A 13,063-nucleotide genomic window follows, 5' to 3' on the forward strand; every position below is an offset into this window, starting at 1 on the left:
GGGAAAATTTTAAGAACCCCCCCTAAATTTATAAATATAATAAATGGGCGAATCTCCATGGTATATAGGAAAAATGGAAGGCGATTTTATCAATAATATAATATGTATATATAATTTTTTGGCGAATCTCTCACCAGGCATGGCGAATATTTTACTCAATTATAAAATCTTGTAAGATCTTGGCAAGTCTTTCAGTAAATCATAAAACTTTGTAAAGTCCTAGTGAATCTTAGCATAGGCTACATGCTGGTTTAATTCCCTCATTTAAATAGGCTACATTCCAGGTGAATACCATGGGTCAATACCATGTGCCATTTTGGTGAATACCATGGGTCAACACCATGTGCCATTTTTATTTTTATTAATTCTAATATTAGGGTTAATAATGGTTTTTTGCATCGTATTAATAACAATCTAGTCCATGGTATTTGTCCCATAGTATTTTGGCCATAGGTTTCACCTAAATAGAACCCATTTTTTGAGTGTTCGTAAATATAAGGTGACTTATGGAGTAAATATAAAAAAATGTTTTATTTGTTTACCATACCTCTCATTTATTTATATTTTTATTAATTTACCATACCTCTTTTACAAATATGGTATTTGGCCCATCGGATTCACTTAAATAAAACCTCTTTCTTGAGCCTTCATAAATAGAACGAGGGTTATGGACTAAATATAAAAAGAGGTTTTATTTATTTACGATACGTCTAGTTTATTTTTATTTTTATTTATTTACCATACCTTTTGAGTAAGTATAAAAAGACGTTTTATTTATTTACCATACCACCACTTTACTTATATTTTTATTTGTTTACACCCTTACATGTATATAAGGTGACTTATGGAGTAAATATAAAAAATGTTTTATTTATTTACCATACCTCTCATTTATTTATATTTTTATTAATTTACCATACCTCTTTTATAAATATGGTATTTGGCCCATAGGATTCACTTAAATAAAACCTATTCTTGAAAATGGGCGAATGCATTCACTTAAATAAAACCTATAAGTGCTAATTTCAAGGGCTAAATTTACCTTTTTACCCTCTCCCTTAAAATAAGGTGGGCTATTTGAGGTGATTTGTAAAAATGTACTATGATACAAAATATTCTCCCACTAAAAATTTAAAACCCCTTAATTTCGCCAAAGGGCGAACATTCGCCCCTAAAATTATCCTTGCCACCAGGGTTCAAACCTTCTGTTCACACTCTCCACCATGGGGTTCCAGTGGCAATGGCTAATGAAAGTGATTGTCCTCTGCTCATGCTCTCCACCATGGAATCCATGGCGAAATGGCTCCACCATGGAATTCCAGGGGCAATGGCTGATGAAAGCGCCTGTGGAAGGATGAGACAGGATGAGCAGCTGCGGTGCCCATCCTCTCATCACCATTCCTCGCTTGTAGTTGTCGCGTTCAAATCCTTCCAGGAGTAGAGACTGGGAGGAGCTCCTCTCATTTTCAGTCTCTGGCAGAGTATGCAAAACCCAAATGAAGGATTTCTCGCTACCTTGGAGCCCGAATGCGAGTTCTCGAATCTGGGCAGTGGACAAAAAGTTCCTGCTCTCGAATGAAACACAAGGTACTCTAGAACATAAATTCAATAAGATATTTTCAACCTGCAGGAATTTCGTTCGGCAACAAGAATTTTCAATAAGATATTTCTGCTCTGGTATCATTGTCAAGGTGTCATTCTATGCGTCGGGTTCGTCGTCTGTAACAGTTACCATTAGAAGGTTTCCACCAGGGTATTCATTTTCCAAGTGCTGTGGAAGGGGAAAATGTACATCACATATTTATCAGCTGAATGATTTCAAGTCTACCTGTTTCTGTGGAAAAACGTATTAAGTACTAATTACCTGCCAGAAATTGTAATAACTCCTTTTTCTCATGACTGTAAATGAAGAACTCAGTGCCAGGTCTAGTGGGCCAGAACTTTGATGGAAATTTCATCAATATTTTGCAGTAAATAACTATATCAAATTTATATATCGCCAGTAGCTTCCATAGCTGCAAGTTTTTATGGAGTAGAGTTATAATTTCACCAAATAAAGCAGAAATCAGATCGAGTGACTTCATGTAAAATTTGATACAGAAAGTAGATATACATATAGGAAAATCAGGTTTAAAACTAATGAGCTTCGTTTGAAAAACCCTAAACTGATAGAAACAATAGCGCTTTCCGCAATATATGTTGAACCGTCTTGAGTCAAAATCTTGACACCTTTCTCTGTATATTCGATTTATTTAATGATCTAGACCATGTGATCATCAACAACAAAATACTTTTCTAAATGTGTGAACGCAAAAAGAATTAAAGGATACATATGCTTTATCAGAGGAGCCTACCTTCGTGAGTTTCAAATGGTTGTCTGATACGGTTCCCATTATGAGATTCAAGGAATTCTTGGGCTAACTTGTGAACAATATATTCGTATCATCGCCTGTTGGCCACGAAATATTCATCATCCCCATAGTATTTGAATGTTGCGATAGGTTCCACATTCTTTAAGCTTATCAATCTTGGAGGTTCTGCACATCCAAATGCAATCTATTATCTTTTTAGATTGGTCATTTAATTTGATCTGAGAAGGAACCATTTTTAGATCTGTATTTCAAATGTCAAACACCAAATATTTGGTGAAACCAAATAAGAACCTGCAATTTCAAAATAGCAATAGTAGTAGTCGTTGGCAATCTCCAAAGGTGTTATTGGCACGCTACAAAATTTTATTAATCAAAATTATCGAGCCCATATTGTGCAAGTTAATATCCGGTTATATCTCATCTTTTTATGACTGTGAAAAAGTAAAATATACAGAGAGATTTGCAAATCATCCTTCTGTCCAAATGCCCATTGACATGCCAAAATCGAAATATCTTCTTTGCCACTCTTGTGAAATGATTTAGGGAGACTTGAACTGAAGTCGGATGATGTTATTTCCAAACCATATGGTCGTTCTACCTCTAACTGTGGCAGAATACCTCCTCTGTAAAACAAAAATATTTTACAGAAACAGAGTAAATGACAGATCTTGGCATAAGAAGATGTTGATTATCGTTAAGGCTTCTTACTCTTGATGATAGATATTGTAACTGAGTTTGCTCCAGTCATAATAGAAATTCTGACGTTTGTATTTCTGAGTTATAGACCATATGGGGTTCATGTGTTTCCCTCCAACGCCCTCTACCCATTTGGCTCCCACCTCTACTGCATACCCTCCTAGGGTTTCCTTGTGCAATCGTTAAAAATTGTAAGATTCAAAGAAATGTCAATTTGTAAGTGATTAGGACGTTGGGGATCGTTCACAGTTGAGAGATTATATGTATATTTTTCCCATGTGAACGACAAATGGTCGAGATTCCATGCCACCTGTAATAGTTGGAAGAGGACAGGGATGTCTTGTTACAAAAGTGTCGAGAGAAACCGACTCATCATTCACTTGCGGTGGTTCCAGAATGTCATGTGTCATATGGAATTGTTCACTTTTTTTTTTTTCAGGTCTTATTTTAGACAACTATTTGTATTATAAAATATCACTCTTTTTTCCTTTTTTTTTACAGGTCTTATTAGTCCCTGCCATCTGGCATCCGGCAGGGACTATAGTAATCGATCGTTCCGGAGATAGCATTAATTCGAAGGTGTTATTCGGCTGTTTCAGTGGTTAACCTAAAGTTTCGAAATGCTTTGTTAGGCGCTTATGCTAAGTTTCATTCGCAGCTGAACTTCGCCATCTTATTTGGCCTCTTCCCGAGGCGGAAGAGGCTCGACCATAGCTTAAAGCAATAAGCCCGGTGCATTTTCGCGTTAACCGTCACGGGTGTCTGGTTTTAATGCTAGCATTACTTCTGCCCGGGTATGCGGTTTAGTAAAGCTCGGTGTTCCGTGTTACAATGTTCTACATTGGCAGCTGGTGCATGCCATGATGCACCATGGTTCAACAGCTGTTAGCCTTCATCGCACGCTATGAAACGCTATGAAATGCCCGGTATGTCTGGCAATGGGTTCGTATGGCCCGGTAAGCCTAGCGTGAGCGTCCGTCCCGGTCTATTCATCTGAAACTCGCCTGTCAAAGCCCTCTCTCTGAATTTGAAACTCGCCTGTCAAAGCCCTCTCTCTGAATTCGAATGGGTCTTCTCGACTTGATTCAAGATACCGGGAGATGCCGGCCATAATTGACCGTCATGAGTCGCGAGAGGCGGCAGAGACAGATCATACCTTGCAAACCAAAGCCGGTAGGAAGCAACTCCTCCGGAGGCAAGGTAAGCGCTTGAGGCCTCTGCGATTGCTGATGAAGTTGCTGAACGGGAGGAACGGGAGGCCTGTGCGATTTCTGATGAAGTTGCCCTTACATCTTCTTTCTATTATTGGGAATCTGCCTGCTCTGAGTACTCTGAAGAAACCCTTGTCTATGTGAGCTTTCCAAGACGGCTAGGAAGCGCTTTTAGACTTTCACACCCGAATAAATCGAGTTTTTGCAACGCTGTAAGATTTTCAAGCTCCCTAGGAAGCACTTCTAGACTTTTACAGCGTTGCAAACAGAGTTCTTGCAGACAATTCAATGATCCCAAATGTTCTGGTAGCTGCGTCAAACCAGAACAGCTAGACATTCTCAACACTGTTAAAGAGCCCAGACTTGAAAATGATGCCGGTAATTTCTCTAAATATTGGCAACTATCAAGTAATAGTTCCTCCAAACCATTTCCCAGATCTCCTAGCTCTTCAGGTATGCTTTTGAACTGTGCCTTCGCCAGTCTCAGTACTCGCAAATTGCTTAGTTGCTGAATACATTGGGAAGAGATTTGGAAGCGAGGGGAATTTAATTCAAATTCGATGTGTCTGAGACTGGAAGGCATCTGCATATTATGCAATTAGGAATATATGAAAATCATACTCTAACTATTAAAACTAATAAAACTGTGCATGATATAGCGTTTTAGATATTCCAGGAAAAGTAAGAAGAGAAATAACCAGATATTTTAGGTGAACTTACTTGACATAGGTTCTGTAAATCTTCCGTTCTGAATGAACGTGCATTCGGGTCGTGGAAATTCCTTTCTCTGGTAGCTGCAGCGATGCTTTTGGCGGTGATACGGAATGTTTTTCTAGCAACTGAAGAGGGATTTATGTCTCTTGTGACAAATGCTCGGTCCACAAAACCACAGCTTGCAGCAGTTGGTTCTTGTTGTTTAGTTGGTCTTCTGTACACCACAGCTTGCAGCAGTTGGTTCTTGCTGTTTAGTTGGTCTTCTGTACGAGAAGACACTTTACGTTGCTAACATGTGGCCACGTTTCTTTGTGCATGCAACATTTGGCAGCCTGTCGTATTCATTTTTCTAACCGGCATATTCACTTTACTAATAATTTTAATGAACTTCAATTTATGTTTAAATATAATAACTTGTCTTCTGAATGATCTCAAGAAATTTGACGGGCAATCCCTTTCGATTTGGGTCATCCTCTGCTGAATAGTGTAACTGAGAGTTTCGTGAAAGCTGCAGGGGTGAGTCCTAATTAAAGCCAGCACTTCTTCTTTAAAAGTTCTGTATCTATATGCTCTGTTCTTACCAGAGAGCTGAAAGTGACTTTAATGGCAGATTGGAGCAGTGCAGGCTGTATCCAGCGATTCTTATTGCGCAGCAGCTGAAGGTCCTGTCACTCTCTATCTATCTCCGTGATTTTGAGCCCTGTGCTCTAGGATATGCTACTGAACATTGCTTTGTTTACAGTTTTTTGGCCTGTAAGTTCTGAATTTTTTTACAATTGCATGCTTGTATTTCTTTACTTTGCTCTCGCACATATGACATATACATCCTAAGTAACCCATTAATTGAATTGATGAATAGTATTCATTGAATGATGCTAATATCGCATGTGATTCACAGCTGTTCGGTTTCAGTGTTGGGCCTGTAAGTTCTGAATTTTTTTACAATTGCATGCTTGTATTTCTTTACTTTGCTCTCGGACATATGACATATACATCCTAGGTAATCCATTAATTGAATTGATGAATAGTATTCATTGAATGATGCTAATATCGCATGTGATTCACAACTGTTCGCTTTCAGTGTTGGTTTACTACAGAGTTATAAATTTTTGGGGCAAGAGTCCTTGCACAACTTAACACTTGAATCACTTCACCACTGGTTGCCCTTGAATGGTTAATATTCACACAGAGCAGGTTTACTACAGAGTTATAAATTTTTGGGGCAAGAGTCCTTGCACAACTCCTGTACTATTTAGTATTTTCACCTTAATTGTTTGAATGTCTCTTCTTTGTTAACTGTGATAAGTCATACTTGTTTATGCTTACGGTTTGGTAGGTGGCTTTGTTTGATAGCTGGTTTCACCCAGTTCTGGTTTTTAAATTTATGGGTCCAATATGGGAAACTACTCTCTGTTATGTGCTATGTGACTGGTGGCACTTGAACCTATGTACCAAGCATCTTCTGGTACATTCTTACATGGAGACGCACAGAGTTTCTCCTATTGAAAATTTGAAACCCTTAGCACTTAAAATCCTGTACTATTTAGTATTTTCACCATAATTGTTTGAATGTCTCTTGTTTGTTAACTGTGATAACTCATACTTGTTTATGCTTCACTGCCCTTTAAAATGAGCAGGGTTTCGATGGTAGAGGCACCCATCTTTACCTAAATTGGTGTTTCCTTTCTTTGACTCTTCATACCTTGTATAGCCTCGTTTTTGACCATCACTTCTCTTTTCCTTGCTGGCCATGGTTTTAACTTTTTTGAAGTTTTCTATTGTTATAGTTATTTTCTTTGCTCATGCTGTAAAACTAATCCTCCAACTTCATCAATGGCCAACTCTTCAATTTTAGATGATAAATTTAGGTATTATAAGACACTCCAACAGAGTGACACAAACTATTGAGTACCACTGTAATTGAAAACCTACTTTGCAATGTTATCAGTTATCACTGCTTGGAATCTATGAATGTTTCAAATCATTAAATTTTGTCACGGGTTTTGTGACTTGATCACCTTTGCCCATCATTAAGTTTTGTAATTTATAAGCCAAATACGGGACTCTGTTTGCACTGGAAGTCTTATGTAAGGACTGCAATGTATTCCATGTACTTTTCGATTTTTTTGCATCTTGGATGTTGATGGGAAACTACTCTCTGTTATGTGCTATGTGACTGGTGGCACTTGAACCTATGTACCAAGCATCTTCTGGTACATTCTTACATGGAGACGCACAGAGTTTCTCCTATTGAAAATTTGAAATCCTTAGCACTTAAAATCCTGTACTATTTAGTATTTTCACCATAATTGTTTGAATGTCTCTTGTTTGTTAACTGTGATAACTCATACTTGTTTATGCTTCACTGCCCTTTAAAATGAGTAGGGTTTCGATGGTAGAGGCACTCATCTTTACCTAAATTGGTGTTTCATTCTCATAATTTGGTTTTGATAGAACTGTAGAATGCATAATATAGTGCACCATCATTGATCTGTCTCTTAATAGCACACAATGAATTCTGTGCAAACTCAGGCTTTTGTGAGCTAGATTATAACTGATTGTTTCTTGTGGCTTGGATTGTAGGTGTGTGTTACCTGGCATAAAACTAGTCATGACTAACGAAATTGTCACAATTCAGCCGGGAGAACTTACGTTTCTCTGTAAGTGAATAAAACTAGTCATGACTAACGAAATTGTCACAATTCAGCCGGGAGAACTTACGTTTCTTTGTAAGTGAATAGCGAAGCTGTTGCAATTTTTAGTTCGAATGTCAGTCTATGCATGTTTTGCATTTTGTGTTTTGCTTTTGGTCTTTGTTAGTAGCTATGTAGTTACACGAATGGCTGAGGCTGGAGTTTACCGGAAAATCTTTTGTTGGCAGAGAGTTCTAGGGATTGCAAATCTCTTGCAGTGACTTGTGTCCAAGTCCAAGCCTTTTGCTTTTGTCTCTGTTAGTAGTTGTGCCAGAACAAGATTAGCTCAGGCTGGAGTTTACCAGAAAAAATCATGTGTTGATCTTTTATGTTTAGATTTTTACCCCTTAAAGTTCATTAGTCTCTAGGTTTTTAAAACCTTTATGGCAGTCTCTATAATTAGGTTGTTAAAACCCTTATGCAAGTCTCTATCTCCCTTTTGATTTCTTCTAATGTCTGTGAATGCAATTCTTGCAGTCACCACGGCGAAACTGCTGCAGAGTGGTAGCATCCAAAAAGTCCAGCCTTGATATTGAAGTGGGTGCCTGCCGGGAAGGTGAGATCATTGGTGTATCATAGCACATCTGCTGTACAAGAATGTCTTTATCAGAAGGCCTATGCACGCATTTTGGGAGTAGATCAGCAAGCTTCTTAAAATAAAGGAGACCATGATATGCCACATCTTGGTGTGAATGCTTTCATCTTGATTTTATTTCTGATCAAAGTTCGTGAATGAATATGAATTGGTCTACTCTATATGCACATATACTATTATCCCATTAGGCTGACCATTCCAATTGCTGTTCTAGGAGTGGCAATAGTGGAAAGTATTGTCATGACTCTCAGGAGTTATTGCTGGCAGTTCACGGGCTCAATCTCCTAGCTTGAATATTTACTACCCAATTATTCAATTGATTGAATTTATTTTCTCTTGCTATTATTGAATTTATTTCACAATTCAGCCGAGAGTCTTCATAATACTAATTCCTTTTAATGTGCTTTGGTTCATTTGTCATAATATTATGATATAGGCTTCAATTTTCTTTGCCTATTTGTCTGAAATTAACTATAATTGTGTTGTGTACATAGATTTTCTTGAGCTCTTGCTACCACTTCTTAAAAACTGAAGCCTACGACAGCCCATGTCCACATGCTTCCACATGCTTCCTTGAACAACATGAAATTGGCAATAACAAACCCATGATTTTGCTGCTGGTCAATCTCTGAACGTCAAAACATAGTATAAACTTGCCGAGTACACGAAGAACTCTGTGCAGTTTACCGGAAAATCTTTTGTTGGCAGAGAGTTCTAGGGATTGCAAATCTCTTGCAGTGACTTGTGTCCAAGTCCAAGCCTTTTGCTTTTGTCTCTGTTAGTAGTTGTGCCAGAACAAGATTAGCTCAGGCTGGAGTTTACCAGAAAAAATCATGTGTTGATCTTTTATGTTTAGATTTTTACCCCTTAAAGTTCATTAGTCTCTAGGTTTTAGTGTTGATCTTTTATGTTTAGATTTTTACCCCTTAAAGTTCATTAGTCTCTAGGTTTTTAAAACCTTTATGGCAGTCTCTATAATTAGGTTGTTAAAACCCTTATGCAAGTCTCTATTGCACTTGTGTTTGTTCCCAAGTGGGAGTATCTTTGATCAACATAAATTGTTAACTATTTTGAATAATTTTCTCCCTTTTGATTTCTTCTAATGTCTGTGAATGCAATTCTTGCAGTCACCACGGCGAAACTGCTGCAGAGTGATAGCATCCAAAAAGTCCAGCCTTGATATTGAAGTGAGAGCTCTTGCTACCACTTCTTAAAAACTGAAGCCTACGACAGCCCATGTCCACATGCTTCCACATGCTTCCTTGAACAACATGAAATTGGCAATAACAAACCCATGATTTTGCTGCTGGTCAATCTCTGAACGTCAAAACATAGTATAAACTTGCCGAGTACACGAAGAACTCTGTGCAGGGACTAGCTGCTTCGCAGCCTTCCTTGTTTTAGATAGCTATTTGTATTATAAAATATCACTTTACAACCTGAAAGACTTTTTCCTAAAATGTACATGATGTTTATAATCATTTAACTATAAGCCTAACAAAAAACCAAATAAATTACATTGATCACTAGATATATAAAATACAGTGATTATGAGCCTTATATAGAAATATCAAATTGACAGTTTGAACTTTGAACATTTAATCCTAGAACTCGACCACTTTAGTAGAACTCTATCTAAGCAGACACTAAATATTTCCAATCTGAAAACAAGCCAAGATACAGTCTAAATTTAGAAATATAATATATATTTATAGAGGTGTATAGAGTTCCTAACAACTACTAACAAATAGTGTGGCATCCATGAACTCAAGAACTTGCATGGCACCATTGAAGTTGGGGACCTTCATTGCACTTCAACAATTAAAAATCCTAAATTTCTTTCCAAATATCCAACTTTCCTGGTGACTAAAATCCTTTGTAAAAGAACCAAATAAAAACCAGTTCATCCATGGTTATGCCATGTAATCCATCACCTTCACCACTCCACTTGCTTTAGATTTTCAGGGGAATCTCTTGGGGAATGAACTTCATTCCCCTTGGTGGTTTTTTTTAACTTGTGGTGATGACCTAAGAGTATGTGGAGACCCAGTATGTTGATTCCCATTAGAAGGCGGAAAAGAGTTTTCTCTCCTTATAGGACCAAACTCTTGGACATCTAGACTTGAATATGGAAAATTACTAGCTCGATATTTGGCTTTGGCTGACACAGTGGCAACCATGTAATTTGGAAGAGATGTGTTTCCTTGTGAATCATTTTCTAAACGATTAGATCTCCTAAAGCTATATGAACTTCGTCTTCTAGAAATGACTGAATTTTCAAGACTACTTTTGGTCACTAAGTACTCAAGCCTCTTATCACTGGTATGGATGGAGTCACCACAAGAAATGATGCCTTGTTGTGATGACACATTTTCTGGTTTATTGCTTTCAAGTGAACTACTTGTTGGCTCGTCTTATTGGTTTTAGGTGAACTTCTTATTGACTGAAAAATTTGGAATGTTCCCTGAATAGAAGGAATGGAATCAAATTTTGTATTTGATAGCTTATCCAAACTAAAATCATGCTTCTCAGATTCAACTCAATCCTGAAGTTGAACTGAAGGGGAGCCCAAGTTTGAGCTCGATACAATGATTGGCTAAACTTGAAAAAAATCCATAACTGAGCTCAATGTACCTTTATTACTCTTAGCTTCAACTTTAGGATGATTTCAGACAGAATCCATATCCAAAGTTAAAGTCCTTCTAAAGCTATCAGTGGATTTCTCAGCTTCAACCTGAAGTGATATAGAATCAAATGCCACATTCGAAGCCTTTTCTAGCTTACGATTATGATCCTCCAAACTATAATTACCATTCTCAGCTACAACATGAGGCTGAAGTTGATCTGAAAAAGAATCCAAGTTTGTATTTGATGAATTTCTAGGTTGAACTGAAACAAAATCTACAACTAAGTTCAATGTACATTTCGAATTCTCAGCTTCAACTTTAGGGTGATTCAAGACACAATCCATATCTGAAGTTAACATTTCTGAAGCTATGTGTGGGTTTCTCAACTTCAATAGGAACTAATATAGAACCAACTACCACATTCAAAGGCTTCTTTAGCTGACAATTGGGACTTTCAACATTGACCTCATTCTGATCAAGTACATAAATTGTTTTGGATATGAAACAATACTCGAGTTGTGAATCATGTGAATGTGTGTTTAAATAATTTATTAGTTTAATATTTTTTTAAATAATTTATTAGTCAATTTTTTTATTAAAGGAATGGGTAAGTGGATTGAGTTTATAATTCTGGTCACATAAGTTCAAATCGCAATAGGTTAATCAAGATAAAAAAACATGCTACACCATAGGAAAAATAAAAGCTAAGCCTCATCAAATCTGTGAATATATTGCAAATAACTTTAAATGCACCTAAATCTCGCATTTAAATTTTCATAACTTGATACAAGTTTATAGTCTTCACCATATAGATTAATCCTTTTGATTTTAAAAACATATTGTTTGTTCTTAACTTATTCTTTCTAACTCGTCGATGAGATTTTTGAGAAGTGACTCTTTTTCTCTTGCATCTTGTCACCTAGAAGAATATTTGAAGGCTTAAAGTCCCTATGAATGGAAATTTAGTACGTCGGGTTGTGTAAGTACTTCATCCCATGAACTACATCCAAAGAAGTAAGCATCCAACTATACACACTAAGAGGCTTTCTCCCATTCCTCTCACAATGGAAAAGGTGTTGGCTTAGTGTGTTCCGAAGCATGAATTCATATATGAGAAACCTTTTATTGTTCTCAATGTAATACCCAAGGAGTGCAATATTTTTTCGATGGCATATCTTGTCCAACGTGCTGATCTCTTCTTGGAACTCTTACTTATGTCGATGCCCTGATTCCTTTGATGTTCCTTTGCACCTTTTTGGGGCAATTGCTAGTATAATTCATATGGGGGAAGGGGAAAAATTGCTAGTATAATTCATATGGGGAAAGGGGCACGACTGTTGTCATGGCACCCGAAGTGCATCCGAAGCATGCATATGAGGTAATATTAAAATCATTACAAGAACATCATACACTTTGATGGCCAGAGTACAACCATAGTGCAAGACATCTTCTTCAAGTATAAATTACAGACCGTAGCTTAGATGTTATGAAGAGTAATGTTGTCATTAATTTGCTGACATGTGGGATTGGGAGACTGTCTCATAAATCTATGGAGAAATAGTCTCAGAGGCAAAGAGAGATTTGCGATTTTGTTATCTAACTGGGCAGATGCCACTCAAGGCTTTACTAATTTCATGGAGTGCAGACAGATGCCAAGCAGAAGAGACTTTGTTTACAATTGTGATACCTTAGTTCATATGAATTTAGCTTCCTGCAACGTGTTGGGGAATGAAAAGGCATCTCCTTTGGCACATCATGAAGGGCTTCTCTTCAATTGCATCTGAGTTCAATCTTTCAAGCGACAACATGAAAGGAAATTTGTAGCAAGTGATATTTATAATCTCAGGAAAAGCTAAGTTTGGTGGCTTTCTATATAGATACAGGCTCGTGTTCACTAATTTTTAAGACCCAATTGTGTTCCAACATTGCAAATTAGCTTGTTCACTAAGTCGGTTTGGAAGGATTTTGTGTCCCTAGTTGCATGACGCTGAGCTTCACGAGTCAGTTAAGCGGAAAAGTAATTGTCCCTCCTTGATCTCGTGGGCCACATTTTTTGTTGGTGCTTTCAACAATAGGGAGAAAGGATTTGAAAAGGGGGTGCAATTGGGGGATGCTAGGTAGAAACAGGAGTGGAGTTGACAATTTGGAGACGTCA

The 13,063-nt window shown here is 37.4% G+C and overlaps 1 long non-coding RNA gene and 1 pseudogene across 2 annotated transcripts; one reads left to right on the top strand and one right to left on the bottom strand.

The window, feature by feature from the left end:
* Positions 1 to 1,655: 1,655 nt before the first annotated feature.
* Positions 1,656 to 11,252, bottom strand: LOC149151743 (polyamine oxidase 7-like; annotated as a pseudogene).
* LOC149151744 (uncharacterized) lies at positions 3,662 to 8,635 on the top strand. 2 transcript variants are annotated; one of them, XR_016262288.1, is made up of 4 exons: positions 3,662 to 5,509; positions 5,604 to 5,746; positions 7,577 to 7,722; positions 8,164 to 8,635. It is a non-coding gene; the product is annotated as an uncharacterized LOC149151744 (long non-coding RNA). The 2 variants fall into 2 exon arrangements; XR_016262289.1 differs by having other exon boundaries at positions 3,664 to 5,509; positions 5,604 to 5,655.
* Positions 11,253 to 13,063: the final 1,811 nt, after the last annotated feature.

Source organism: Pinus tabuliformis, chromosome 9 (genome assembly GCF_031772625.1).
Source record: "Pinus tabuliformis cultivar Carrire ecotype Pingquan chromosome 9, CPIR1, whole genome shotgun sequence".
Lineage (NCBI taxonomy): Eukaryota > Viridiplantae > Streptophyta > Pinopsida > Pinales > Pinaceae > Pinus > Pinus tabuliformis.